This window comes from Lontra canadensis, unplaced genomic scaffold, assembly GCF_010015895.1.
Source record: "Lontra canadensis isolate GAN:19392208 unplaced genomic scaffold, GSC_riverotter_1.0 scaffold271, whole genome shotgun sequence".
Lineage (NCBI taxonomy): Eukaryota > Metazoa > Chordata > Mammalia > Carnivora > Mustelidae > Lontra > Lontra canadensis.
Window position 1 is genome coordinate 173,706 of NW_022631265.1, and position 15,025 is coordinate 188,730.

The following is a 15,025-nucleotide window of genomic DNA, read 5'->3' on the forward strand; positions in this document are numbered from 1 at the left end:
GCCAGGCATGGTGTGGACCACTGCTGATCCTTCAGGAGAGGGTCTCACCATGCTTTTGCTGTTTGCTGAGTTGTCTCAAGAGAAGTGGTCACACCGTTGTGTAGCTTCACAGTTTATAACAAAACAGAGCAGAAATCCAGCGCCAACACTCGCTGCTCTCAGCTGGCTCCCACTCTCTTATCTCTGGGAACATTGCAGCTCTTAGGAGCCAGCCGTTCTTTTAACCCAGGGAATCCTCAGACCATAGTGTCACACATGTGAGTCCACGTCACTTTGAAACCTAAGCACCCTTAAGCAGAACACATATCCCACTGTAGTAACCTTCTAAAAGTTCAGATTTTGTCCTCCACTGCTTCTAATACTTTTCTATGGCCTCCATAATCAGGATCCCTCCCCACTGCCTTATCCACAGCTATATCTCTGGTCATTTTTCTACTTGTAGATTTGCAGTTTTTGTTCTTTCAGACCCTCAATTGATTTATTCAGTTTTCAGAATGATTTGACAACTAAATAGCTGTATTCAATGAATGAGATAAGTTTAAGGCCCCCCTAATTCTCCATCATGTTAAGTCCTCCTTCTACTTGTTTAATATGTTAACTGAGTTCTATGACAAAGGGGGACACATATATTTGTTGAACTCACATTTATTTAGAATGAAATGAGTTTTAAATACACAAAAACAAACAAAAAAGAAACAAGTAAAAAAAGATATGTCATAACACAGTGCATAATATCAAGTAACTATTGGGAAACAAAAGAACAGAATGCAAATCTTTTTTCAAAGAACTTGGACAGAGTCATGGAAATTACAAAAAATTAAAGACTAAGTTCTTTTGAAAAGTGTTTACCTAAACTAGTGTTTTTGGAAGTTATGTGAGAAGGAAGAATAAAATTGTTTCTGTGAAAATAGTGTTTGGCAAAAAATAATTCATTGTATATTTCTGCAGAAAAAAAGGAGGAAAAAATGACGCTTGCTAAAAAGCTTGATTTGGCAGGCTTTTTGAGCAGAAATCAAAGGACATGAATATATATCTGCAGTATGACTTGATAAGCTACTATAGTTTCAGAAATATTGGGCTTAATTATTAAACAAGCATCCCTTAAGAGTCATAAAATTGTATTCAAATGAGTCTGTAATTTAATTCATTTATATTGATTTATAATGACTACATATAAGGTACAACTTCTTATTTTGTTAATAGTTAAATTTATGTAGTGAAATAGAATATACATATCTTAATAAAGTCATTACAAAAATGACTAATTCTCACAAATTTACATATTTCTATAAAATATTTTTTAAATATTTGGACATAGATGTTTGGCTTATAAAATTTTATCTATGAGGGAAAAATGTGAGTTTTTTTTTTTAAATAAGTATTTATTATTGTTTTTAGATTTTTTAAAAAGGGTAATCATTTGAGAGAGAGTGCAGGATCCCAGGGTCCTGGGATCACGACCTGAGCGAAGGCAGCCTCTTAACAGACTGAGCCACCCTGATTATTATTACTATTCTATTTTATTTATTTTTTAATTATTTTATTTTACTTTTTAAAATTATTTTATTTTACTATTTTAAGTTGCAGTGTCTCCTGAATAAATCACAGTATAATTAAAATAACAAATTAATAAGAATTTATTTTTTATACTTTATGTGTGTCTGTCTTTAGGGGAAACTAAATTAATGCCCCATGGAATATAATAACCAAACTTCTACAGATTTCTTCTTATCGGGGTTGTTTCCACCATCAAGAACTGCTTGTTCTTCTTCATTCTCATTGTTCTTATTTTCCTAATGGCTCTTTTTGGCAACCTGTCCATGATCATCCTCATCCTTGTGGATACCCATCTCCACACACCAATGTATTTTCTACTTAGCTCTCCCTCATGGACCTGAACTTCATCTCCTCTATTGTCCCCAAGATGGCTTTTGATTATCTCTTTGGGAATAAGACTATTTCTTTCATTTGGTGTGGGGTTCAGAGCTTCTTCTTCTTGACTTTAGCAGGTGGAGAGGGATTACTATTGGCTTCAATGGCCTATGATCTCTATGTGGCTATTTGTTTTCCTCTCCACTATCCCATTCATATGAGTAAAAGAATATGTGCTTTGATGATAATAGGATGTTGGATAATGAGCTCAATCAAATCCTGTGCCCACACTGCATATGTCCTCAATATATCTTACTGTCGATCCAGGACCTTCAACCATTTCTTCTGTGATGTTCCTGCCATGTTGACTCTGGCCTGCATGGACACCTGGGTCTACGAGTACACAGTGTTTGTGAGCACCACCCTGTTCCTTGTGTTTCCTTTCATTGGCATTGTATGTTCCTATGGCCGGGTTCTCTTTGCCATTTGCCACATGCGGTCAGCAGAGGGCAGGAGGAAGGCCTATTCAACCTGCAGCACCCATCTTACTGTGGTGACTTTCTACTATGCACCCTTTGCTTACACTTATTTATGTCCAAGATCCTTCTGCTCTCCAACAGAGGACAAGGTTTTGGCTGTCTTCTACACCATCCTGACCCCCATGCTCAACCCCATAATCTACAGCCTGAGAAACAAGGAGGTGATAGGGGCCCTGAGAAGAGTTATTCAGTGTATATGCTCTTTAAAAATGTAAAGGAAGTTCTCATTAGTCCTCTGGTCAGAAGTAGATTACTTGCACCTTGTATAGTCCTTAGCAATATTATTCCAGGATTAAAGGCAGGGACTAAAATAATTTAGAAGTTTAAAATAATTGAGATTTGACAAAATGTATATTCTTTATCACTCTTTCTGTTTTCTTTGTGATAATTTTTCAATAAAGAAAAAGGTCATTATTTCCTCCTAACTTGTGGGCAATAAGGTTTTACTAATATGTAGAAGTGATAATGGAAACAATCCAGCTTGGTGGTATTATCCAGTACATTACTTTAAATATACATAGTATATATCCTTAAAATAGTTAAGAGAACAAAACAACAATACATGTAATACCATTGTGAGATTTCTATAAAGAAAAATAATATATCTTGTATCTACTTATCAATATTGATAGATGAATATTTGTTTTATTTCTATTAAAGTTTACTCTTAAATGGGTTTTGAAGGGGCGGGGGGTGGGAGGTTGGGGGATCCAGGTGGTGGGTATTGTAGAGGGCACGGATTGCATGGAGCACTGGGTGTGGTGCAAAAATAATGAATACTGTTACACTGAAAAAATTAAAAAAAATGAACACTGGTTCTCCTAATTCCCAGTTTTCAGGGAAAATGATAGATATAGAGATTAAGGATAAACTTATAAACATGAAACTTATAAACTTATAAACATGAACTTAGAAGTCCTCCCACATTAGAAAGGATATTAAGTTTATATATCTTATGAAAGGGACCCTGGGGAAATCTAGATGACTCATAAGAAAACAACTTATTACAGGTATACCAAATAGAAATAATTATGATTGGGAAGATGCAAAATGGATTATTAAAAAATAAGAACCATAGTATAGAAGGATTGATGGAAGTTATGTACTATATAGTGCTCAGTAAAAAATCAGAGCCTCTTCCAAAGCATTCCTCTAAGCACTGAAATTTTACATCCCCCAAAGACATTGTTGACCTTTGTTGAAGATAATTTCTGTTATGGATATTTCATTATACATTTTGTATTCTCATAACGCTAATCAACCAGAATTGGGTGTTTGATTTGGGTGAATTATGTACCACAGTTTTATATAATTTTATATATTTTTATTTATATAATAAATTATATATATATATATATATATATATATATATAACCATCACTGTTGATGGGATAATTCTGTTATATTCTCTATTTTCTGAGGGAAGAGATAAATAAGGAAGCTAGAATAAAAATGCAAGAAGCTCTGTATTATCCCAAACATGACAGTGATTTATCACTGATGTATTCAAATTGGAAATAAGAATTTTCTTCAAAAATAAAGATCCACATTCTAGAATGTATATATGTTTGGATACTTTTATACTAAAACTAAGTGAGCCTTTAGAGATTTATAGACTATTAACAGATTATGAGCTTGATTTGCAATGTCATAAGTATGAATTTCCCTAAAACATATAATGGGAAATATTCTCATCACAAGAAACTATATGATAGGGGCACCTGGGTGGCTCAGTGGGTTAAAGCCTCTGCCTTCGGCTCAGGTCATGATCTCAGGGTCCTGGGATCAAGCCCCATGTCAGGCTCTCTGCTCAGCATGGAGCCTGCTTACCCCTCTCTCTATCTCTGCCTCTCTCTGCCTGCTTATGATCTATTTCTCTGTGTCAAATAAATAAGTAAAATCATTAAAAGAAAAAGAAACTATATGATAACATGGTAATATTCTCAAAAGTAAGCATTTGCTTGAGATGGAACACTTACTTCTTATCACATAACATAATTTTCAAATCTGCAAAAAAGATATTTCAGGGACCAAATTCTCATTAAACATTTCAGGGACCAAATTCTCATTAAACATTTACCAGCAAGCTTTTTCCATTAAATTATTTTGAGATTTGAAATGTGATTATCTAAGGTTATTAACTGAAGGGAATTCATTTTTTAACAAAAGTAAATTCAGTCCAACTTAAGAACAAAATACTATATTAAACAAAAGTGAAGGGTAAGGAGCTAAGGTGGCACTTAGTAAGAGATCTTAAGCTCATCTCATTCTTTGAACTCAACTAGGTGTCTATCAAATCACTCTTAATACCCTAGAAATTGACTTGAGGACTGATTGAACAAATTCCACAAATAAAAGAATAGGCTGCATTGAGGAAGGTAGGGAGTAGAGAGTTGTGGTTTGCAGGGCAAATGGATCATGAGTGCTATGGAAGGGAAAAAGCCCTATTCACAGAGAATGTTCAAGGAAATGTTCAAGGAGAAGACTTCCTCTAACCCATTGGCTGGGGAAAGGAGAGGGGCTCAGTTTTCACAACCAGCTAGGGATTGAAGACTAGAGCTTAAAGGTCTGCAAACTTGACTGAGATGGAGCCATGCATGTGCTACCCTACTCATGCAGAGAAGGCTGGCAAGCAGCCAGAGGTAGAGAGAATGATCTGAGGACCACCTGGGACACATTGGGGGAGATTATTCATTCTTGGAACATGTTCATGATAGGTAACTTTAATGGAGAAACCACTCTGGAGACAAAGGAGCCAGCAGGTACCATTTTCATCCCCTGAACTTCAGCATAAATGTAGAGTCACCTGACCGGGGAAGCTGCACCCTAACACTGGCTGCTGAACCTGCTAGCTCCAAATCTCATGTCCCTGCACTCTGGCACAACTGAACTTCTAAGTAAAACCTACCTCAATCCCAACATAAGGAGACCCTCTCCCAGAAAACCACTCAGGTCCCTGTTCACATTATATTCCTAAAGCCTGGATTTTTGTTTGTTTGTTTTGTTTTTGTTTTGTTTTGTTTTAATTTATTATTATTTTTTTTTTATTTAGAGTGGGAGAGAAAAAAGAGAGAGATAATGCAAGGGGAGGGGTACATGGAGAGGGATAAGCAACTTCCCCATTGAGCCTGATGCAGGGCTCAGTCTCAAGACCTGGAGATCATGACCTTAGCCAAAATCAGAAATCAGAAAATTAATTGATTGAGCCACCCAGGTGACCCAAAAGCCTGCAGTTTTAAAAGTCAGCAAGCTTGGGGAATGGATGAAGATGTGAGATATATATATATATATATATATATATATATGGTCGGATACTACTCAGTCATCAGGAAATGAAATCTTTTCATTTGCAATGCTGTTGATGGTACTAGAGGGTATTATGCTAAGAGAAAAAAAGGCAATTAGGTAATGGGAATTATATGATCTCACCGATATGTGGAATTTAAGAAAGAAAACAGAGCATCATAGGGGAATGAGGAAAAAATAAAACAAGACAAAATCAGAGAAAGAGATAAGCTATAAGAGACTCTTAAACATAGGAAACAAAGTGAGGGTTGCTGGAGGGGAGGGGATTGGAGGCATAGAATTCCTGGGTGATGGACATTAAGGGGGTACATGAAGTAATGAGTACTGGGTATTATATAAGACTGATGAATCATTGACCCCCTACCCCTGAAACTAATAATATATTATATGTTAATTAATTAAATCAGCAAGCTTGGCTGAGATAGAGCCCTGAGGGCACTGTGCCAATCATGGAGATAAGGGAGATAAATAACCCAGAGTCAGAGAAGATGAAAACAATGACTGAAAAAGTTCCGGGACACAGAAGGGAGATCATTGACTCTTCTAGGAGTGCTTCCCTGAAAGCAGCAAGCATGGAGACCCCTCTCCTGAGGAAAAGGAGATGGCTGGAACAATATTCTTCCCCCACTTCTGGGGTAGACAACAGGAGGTAAAAAGCACAAGGACTACACTGCCTACCTAATCTGTTTACATTGGGTCCTACACCCCTGCATTCTGGCAATACTACCTTTTCTGGTCAAAATAGCCTTAGTTCCAGCATGGGAAGTCCCTTTCACACAAAACCAGCAGAAGAACCTATCCACACCAAGTCTACTGATCATAGAGCTCTCTTAGGCTTCAGTTCTAATAGTAATAATACCAGATCTCATTTAACAAGCAGTCCAGATCACACCTAGTTAAATTCCCACACTCTGACCAAGAACCAAACTGTCCACTGCAGGCAAGGACAACCTCTTCAGATGACGGTCCAAAGTATATAGCAGCCAAAACACTCCAATGGAGTGCATGCACCACACACCAGAGATACACCCTGAAACACGAGGCCATGGAAACTATACACTTTCTTTATCATAAAGCCATTACTCTCAGGGGCAGGAATCAAACAGGATTTTGTAACACATAGATGAAGACAGAGACATTTGCAAAAGTGAAGATAGCGGAACTAATCACAAATGAAAAAACACAAGGTCACAGTGAGAGACCTGAGTGAAATTGATATAAGTAATAGGCCTGATGGAGAATTTGAAGCAACAGCCATAAGAGCACTCACTGGGCTTGAGAAAAGAATTCAAGGGAGGCCCTTACTGCAGAAATAAAATGGTTTTTAAAAAAAGAGGAACAGTCAGAAATGAATCTTGGGGTACCTGCGTGGCACTGTTGGTTAAATGTCCAACTCTTGATTTTGTCTCACGTCACCATCTCAGGGTCTGGAAAGCAAGTCTGTGTAGGTCTTCACAGTCAGTGGGGGATTTGTTTCTCTCTCTCTCTCTCTCTAACTTTCTCCCTGATTGTGCTCTTCCTCTCTAAAATAAATAATTCTTTTTTAAAAAGAAAGAAATGAAAACTACAGTAACTGAGATTCAAAACACACTGAATGCAATGAACACAAGGATGGAAGAAGCAGAGGAATAAATAAGTGAAATAAAAAATAAAATACTAGAAAGTAATGAAGCTTAATAACCGAGAGAGAGAGAGAGAAGTATTATAGAACTTGAGAACAGTCTTAGGGAACTTAATGACTCCATCAAGCATAATGACATTCATAACGTAGAAGTCTCAGAGGAAAGGAGGAAAATGGGGCAGATGTATATGCAGAAAAATATAACTGAAAACTTCCCTAATTTGATGAAGGAAATAGACATCTAGATCCAGGAGGCACAAAGAATCCTAACAAAAGCAAGAAAAAAGCAAGCCAAACCAAAACATACTGTAGTTAAATTCATGAGCTATAGTGATAAAGACAAAAGTGTTAAAAGGACAAAGAAAACAAGTCTCAACCTTACAAGGGAAGACACATCCAGTTAGCTCTGGATCTCTGAACAGAAACTTGGGAAGCCAGAAGGAAGTAATAGGATATATTCATCCTGCTGAATGAGAAAAATCTGTAGCCAAGAATACTCTATCCAGGAAGGCTGGATAAATAGAAGGAGTAATAAAGAGTTTCCCAGACACACAAAAACCAAAGGATTTTGTAACCACTAAACCAGTCCTACAAGAAATAATACAAAGAACTCTGAGTGGAAAGACAAGACCAAAGGTGTTAAAGACGAGATGGAGAAAACCTTCAGAGAAAAATGACAAAACAAGTAATAAAAGGGCATTAAATACATATCCCTCAATAACCACTCTAAATGTAAATGGATTAAACACTCCAATAAAAAGACAGTGTGTCTTTTCATAAAATCCATAAAACAAAACAAAACAAAAATATTGATCTGTATGCTGCCTAAAAAAGTCTCATTTTAGATCTAAAGACACCTGTGAGATTGAAAGTGAGAGGATGAAAAAATATGTATCATGTAACAGATATATTAAAAAAAAGATTTCCAATACTTATATCAGTCTAGATACTAAGCAGAAGACTATAGCAAAATATGGATAAGAATACTATCATAATAAAAGTAACTATTCAAGAAGAAGATCTAACAACCATAAATGTTTATATCCCCCACATGAGAACACCCATATATATAAAACATTAAGAAACATAAATATTGATAATAACAAAATAATAATAAGGGACATTCACACTGCACTTACCTCAATGGACAAATCAGCTAAAGAGAAAATTAACATGGTAACAATGACTTTGAAAGACAAGCAGGACCAGATAGTCCTAACAGATATATGCAGAACTTTACATCCTCAAGCAGCAGAATACACATTCTTTTCAAGTGCATATGAGAAATTCTCCAGAAAAGAATACTAGGTCACAAATCAGGCCACAACAACAACAACAACAACAACAAAAACCAGTTAGGATCATACCATGCATATTTTCCAACCACAAAGCAATGAAACTTGAAGGCAAATCCCTTACCCGCACACACACACAAAAATTCATAAATACATGGTGGTTAAACAATATTCTACTAAACAATGAATGGAATTGAAAGAAGAAATTTAAAAAAAAATGTAGAAACACATGAAAATAAAAACAATAGTCCAAAAACTTGGGATGCAGCCAAAGTGGCCAGAAGAGGAAATTATATAGCAATGCAGGCTTACCTCAAAAAGAAACAATAATCTCAAATAAACAACTCTCTTTACATTTAAAGTAGCTATGATAGGTATTATAAAGTCTAAATCCAGCAGAAGATGAGAAAAAATAAAGATTAGAACGAAACAAATAATATAGAAACTTAATAAATGAATTCAATGAAACCAGGTACTGGTTCTCTGAAAAATAAATGAAATTGCTAAGCCCTTAGCCAGACATATTAAAGAAATAAAACTACAAATGAGACAGAAGAAGTAACAATTAATACCACCAAAATACAATGATTATAAAAGAATATTAGGAAAAACTATACAGCAAACAACTTGACAACCTGGAAGAAATGAATAAATTCCTACATAAATATCAACTACCAAAACTGAAATAGAAAGAAATACAAAATTTGAAAAGACTGATAACCAACAAAGAAAATGAAGAAGTAATCAAAACTCCCAGAAACAGAAATCTAAGGTCAGATGGCTTTACATAATTCTACCAAATATTTAAAGAAAAGTTAATACTTATTCTCAAATTATTCTAAAAAATCAAAATGGAAGGAAAACTTTCAAATTCATTCTATGAGGTCAGCATTCCCTCAACAATACCCTGATAAGAAAACCACATAAAGACTCCAGTAACAAAGAGAATGATAGCCTAATATCTCTGATTAACATGGATGCAAAAATTCTCAGTAAAATACTAGCAAATATAATCCAACAGTACATTAAAAATATCATTCATCATGTGCAGTGGGATTTATTTCTGGGTTGCAAGGATTGTTTGATATTGGGAAATATGTTAACATAATGCACCACATTAATAAAGGAAAGTATAAGAAACATATGATCCTTTCAATAAATGCAGAAGAAGCATTTCACAAAGCAGGGCATCCAAACTGGTGGGAAAAATGAAGGACCATGTCGAGAGGAATGAAATTGGACTATTTTCATAGACTATACACAAAGATAAAATGAAAATGGATGAAAGACCTTAATGTGAAACAGGAATCCATCAAAATCTTAGAGTAGAAGAGAGACAGCAACCTCTTTGACCACAGCGACAGCAACTTCTTGCTAGACACATCTCCAAAGGCAAGGGAAACCAAAGGGAAATTGAACTATAGGGATTTCATCAAAATACAAAGCTTTTTCACAGCAAAGAAAACAGTCAACAAAACTAAAAAGAAATCTACAGAATGGGAATAGATATTTACTAATGACATTATCAGATAAAGGGCTAGTATCCCAAATATACAAAGAACTTCTCAAACTCAACACCTAAAAAAGCAAATAATCCAGTGAATAAATGGACAGAAGGCATGGACAGACATTTCTTCAAAGAAGACATACAGATGGCCAACAGACACTTGGAAAAATGATCCACATCACTTAGGATCAGGGAAATACAAATCAAAACCACAATGAGATACCACCCCACACCAGTCAGAATGGCTAAAACTGACAACAAATGTTGGGAAGAATGCAGAGAAAAGAGAACCCTCTTACACTGTTGGTAGGAATGCAACCTGGTGCAGCCACTCTGGAAACAGTACAGAGGCTTCTCAAAAAGTTAAAAAATAGAACTAGTCTATGAGCTAGCAATTGCACTTGTAGGTCCTTGTGCAGAGGATACAAAATTAGTGATCTGATGGGGCACAAGCACCCTAATGCTTATGGCTGCATTGTCCACTATAGCCAAACTGGAAAAAGCTTGATTTATATCAATGGATGAATGGAGAAAGATGTTGTGTATAGACAATGAAATATTACTCAACCATAAAAAAATAATGAAATATTGCATTTGGAACAATGGGGATGGAAATAGAGGACATTATGCTAAATAAAATAAGTCAGTAAGAGAAAGACTAATACCATGTGATTTAACTGTTATGTGAAGCTTAAGAAACAACTGATGAACATAAGGAAAAAGAAGTAAAAATAAAGTAGGATACAAACAGAGAGGGAGACAGACAAACCATAGTGAATCAATTATAGAGAACAAATTGCAGGCTGCTAGAGGGGACATGGATAAGGTGATGGGGTAATTGGTTGATGTGCATTGAGGAGGACACTCTATATATTGAGCCCTGGGTGTTATATGCAACTGATGAATCACTAAATTCCAAACCTAAATTAATAATACACTCTAGGTTTACTAGCTTGAATTTAAATAAAACAAACAAACAAACAAAAAACAAAATAAGATAGAGGATTAAGTAATGCACTTGTCATGATGACATCACTAGGTGATGTGTGGAATTGTTCAATCACCATATTGTACACCTAAAACTGATATAAAACTGTATGATAACCATACTTGAATTAAAATAAATTATACCAAAATAAAATAAAAATAAGATTCAGGTTTTTACTCAAAAGCCCAATGTAAATTCATTAGAGCCAGCCCCAGATATTTTTAAATTGAAGTTCTGGTCTTTGAAATATTGAATCCACTGGGGTAACTTTTAACAGCATGTCCATTAATGGGCTAAACCATGATCAATCCAGCATAGTTAAAATAAAACAATAAAATAAGAATCAATGTGCACTCCAGATTTAGTTAACTTGGCAAATCAAGTTACCTTCATCTTAGAGGATTCAACTAAAGTAAAGAACACTAAAATTCTTAACATTCATCCCTGGCAAACTTATGCCTTTACACAGAACCCCGAAGTGTGTGGTTTTTGCTATTACTGAAAGGAGCCAGAATGGAGGATGGAGGGAAATGTCACAAAGGTGAGTGCTCCAGGCTCTCTTAGCCCTCTAGCCAGCTTTTGCAAAGTTCTAATTACCAAGATGAGGTTCCAAGGAACAACAGAGCTTTTATCAAGCCTTCCTCTTAACTAACTTGGAAAAATAAATTGGGAATGAATCTGTGTTCTTATTGACACTGAGGCTACACTCTCAGTGTTCAACCCCACTGCTATAAAGCAGCTCCTTCCTGAGAGTACTAAAGTAGTTAAAATACTGGGGTCTCCAATAAACTTCAAAAGGTCTTATTTCTAAACATACTTCCTTAGGTTTAGGCCTTTTTTAGAGATAGCCTTCTTTTTCTCCTTATTTCCTTTGGCCCTATTGCCAGAAGGACAGGATTTATTTAAAATATTTTGCTGGGGGCGCCTGGGTGGCTCAGTGGGTTAATGTCTCTGCCTTTGGCTCAGGTCATGGTCTCAGGGTCCTAGGATCAAGCCCCGCATTGGGCTCTCTGCTTGGCAGAGAGCCTGCTTCCCCCTCTGTCTCTGTCTGCCTCTCTGCCTACTTGTGATCTCTGTCTATCAAATAAATAAAATCTTAAAAAAAATAAAAATAAAATAAAATAAAATATTTTGCTGGATTTTCATTCTCTCAAACAGGAAAAAATAATTCTGAATTTGAAAGTAGTGACAAAGTAGCCAACCAAGTAAATTAAATAAACACAAGTCACGTTTTAATTACTCCATCTCTAATGACACTATAACTGAATCAGGGAACAAAGATCACTTGTTTCTCTTGGATACACTACCATCCCCTTTATGAGAAAAGTCTTCAGTTGATCTTGGAAGAATGCACAGTGCACTTCCTGTCAATATTCAAGTAGATTTCTCAAAATTTCTCTGAAGAAGAGCCTGCTTCTCCCTCTCTCATTAGCCCTGCTTGTGCTCATTCTCACTCTCTGTCCAATAAATAAATGAAATCTTTTGAAAAATAAATTTCAGTTATTTAACATAGAATAATAATTACTTTCAGGTGTAGAATTTAGTGATTTACCATTTACATAAAATTTTCAGTGCTCAACACAACCAGTAACCTCCTTGATACCCATCATCTATTTAACCCATCTCCTTGACCAACTCCCCTCCAGGATTCCTCAGTTTGATCTCTATAGTTAAGAGTCTGTTTTCTGATTACTTCTCTTTCACCCTCCCCATGTTTATGTGTTTTCTTTTTTAAATACCATATGAGTGATTCCATACCATATGAATGAAATCATGTATTTTTCTCTGGCTGACTTGTTTAGCATAATAGTCCCTTGCTCCACCCATGTTGTTGCACATGTAGTGAAAATATGGGACACTTGCACCCCAGTGTTCATAGCAGCAATGTCCACAATAGCCCAGTTGTGGAAGGAGCCAAGATGTCCTTCAACAGATGAATGGATAAAGAAGATGGGGTTCACATATACAATGGAATATTACTCAGCCATCAGAAAGGATAAATACATACCATTTTCATCAACATGGATGGAACTGGAAGGGATTATGCTAAGTGAAGTAAGTCAAGCAGAGAAAGGCAATTATCATATATAAACCACATATGGTTTCACTCATATATAGACTATAAAAATACCACAGAGGACCATAGGGAATTGTGGGAAACTGAATGGGAACAAATCAGAGAGGGAGACAAACCATGAGAGATTCTGGATTCAAAGAAACATGCTGAGGGTTACAGAAGGGAGAGGGGTGGGGGGATGAAGTAACCATTAGATAAGTATTAAGGAGTGTATGTTGTGATGAACACTGGATGTTATACAAAAGTAATGAATTGTTGAACACTACATCAAAAACTAAGTACTATATGGTGACTAACTGAATAAAATAAGAAGCCATTAATTAATTAAAGGTAAGAAACCAGTCATATATATATATATATATATATATATATATATATGAAAATAGAGTATCTGAAATAATATTTGGATAAGAGTAATATGAAAAAATCCAAAACAAGATTTTTTAAATTTTAAGTTTTAGTTTTAATTCAAGTTAGCTTACATATAGTGTTACATGCATTTCTGTTATATAGTATGATAATACAACACTTCTATACTTCATTCTGTGCTAATTACCAGAAGTGAAGTCCTTAAAGTCCATCACCTATGTAACACATCCTCCCCACCCTCCCAGTAATCATCATTTTGCTTTCTATAATTAAGAGAGTGTTTCCTGATTTTTCTCTCTCTCTGTTTTTGTTCGTTTCAAAACGAGAATATTAACATACCATATACACATAAGAAAGTGTTTCACAATCAATTGACATTCATCAAATAAATATACATTGCAATTTTTATGAGGTCCCTATCACATGCTAATGTAATAAATAAAATGAAAAGCAAAAAAATATATAAACACCATATTTACACAATTATTTGTTATATTGTAAGTGTACATGATTGATCAACTTACCAAGAAAATAAATAAAAAGAAAAATAATCATTTCCTTAGACCCATTATTTTTCTTCTGAAATTACATCAATAAAAACATGTCATAAAAATGGGGACACCTACACAGAAAAAAATGTATAAATAAACAAATATATACATTATCTATGAATTGAAAGGGAACAGTATGATAAATTAGTAATTCTGTAACTTTACTTTTCATTGTGTTGTAAATGCAAGGCTGATGATGTTGAACAAGATAACTAGTCATATAAGTCAAACAATACTTTGATCATCATAAAGTCTAATATTCAATTAAATTTTTAATAACAAGTAAATATATTTTTTTCTGAAATTCTTAATAAAAATAATTACCTTTTATTACTTTTTCTTCAAGGTATCACCAGGAAACTATTTAAATGAATGGAAGTGTTATGCATAAAAATGTCCAGAGTGATTCATAGTCCCTTGATGTCAGGTCCATACGTTATCAACAAACTAAGGAGTTTAAATAGTAACTCAAAATCCCTTTACCGAACAGACTTGTGACAAATTACAATTCTACCTGCACTGTCCTCAGAGTAAATGTCCCTTGTATGCCTCTTTGTTGCCTTGGGTACACAGTAGCACAATTATTACATTGACATTGAAATGCTCCAATTAAACAAGTATGTTTACTTCAAAACAAACACAAATACAATTCAGTTGCATAAGCATTTATTTATCTGCACCAGATTGAGAATTTAACAGTTGCTGTACTGAAATTTCAGTTCAGAATTTAGTAATTGTCACTTACGGAAAAATTATCACTTAGGATCCAGAGAAAGTGGACTTTTTTCCTGACTTCACCATTTTTTTTAATGATCTTGTATATGTTAATCAACTTTTATTTCTTTTGACTCCTCATGTATAAAAAGGGATGCATGTGTAGAGTTTTGTGAGTATAGAGTT

General features: G+C 35.0%; 1 pseudogene; it reads left to right on the top strand.

Moving 5' to 3' along the window:
- Positions 1–1,692: 1,692 nt before the first annotated feature.
- LOC116862591 lies at positions 1,693–2,626 on the top strand (annotated as a pseudogene).
- Positions 2,627–15,025: the final 12,399 nt, after the last annotated feature.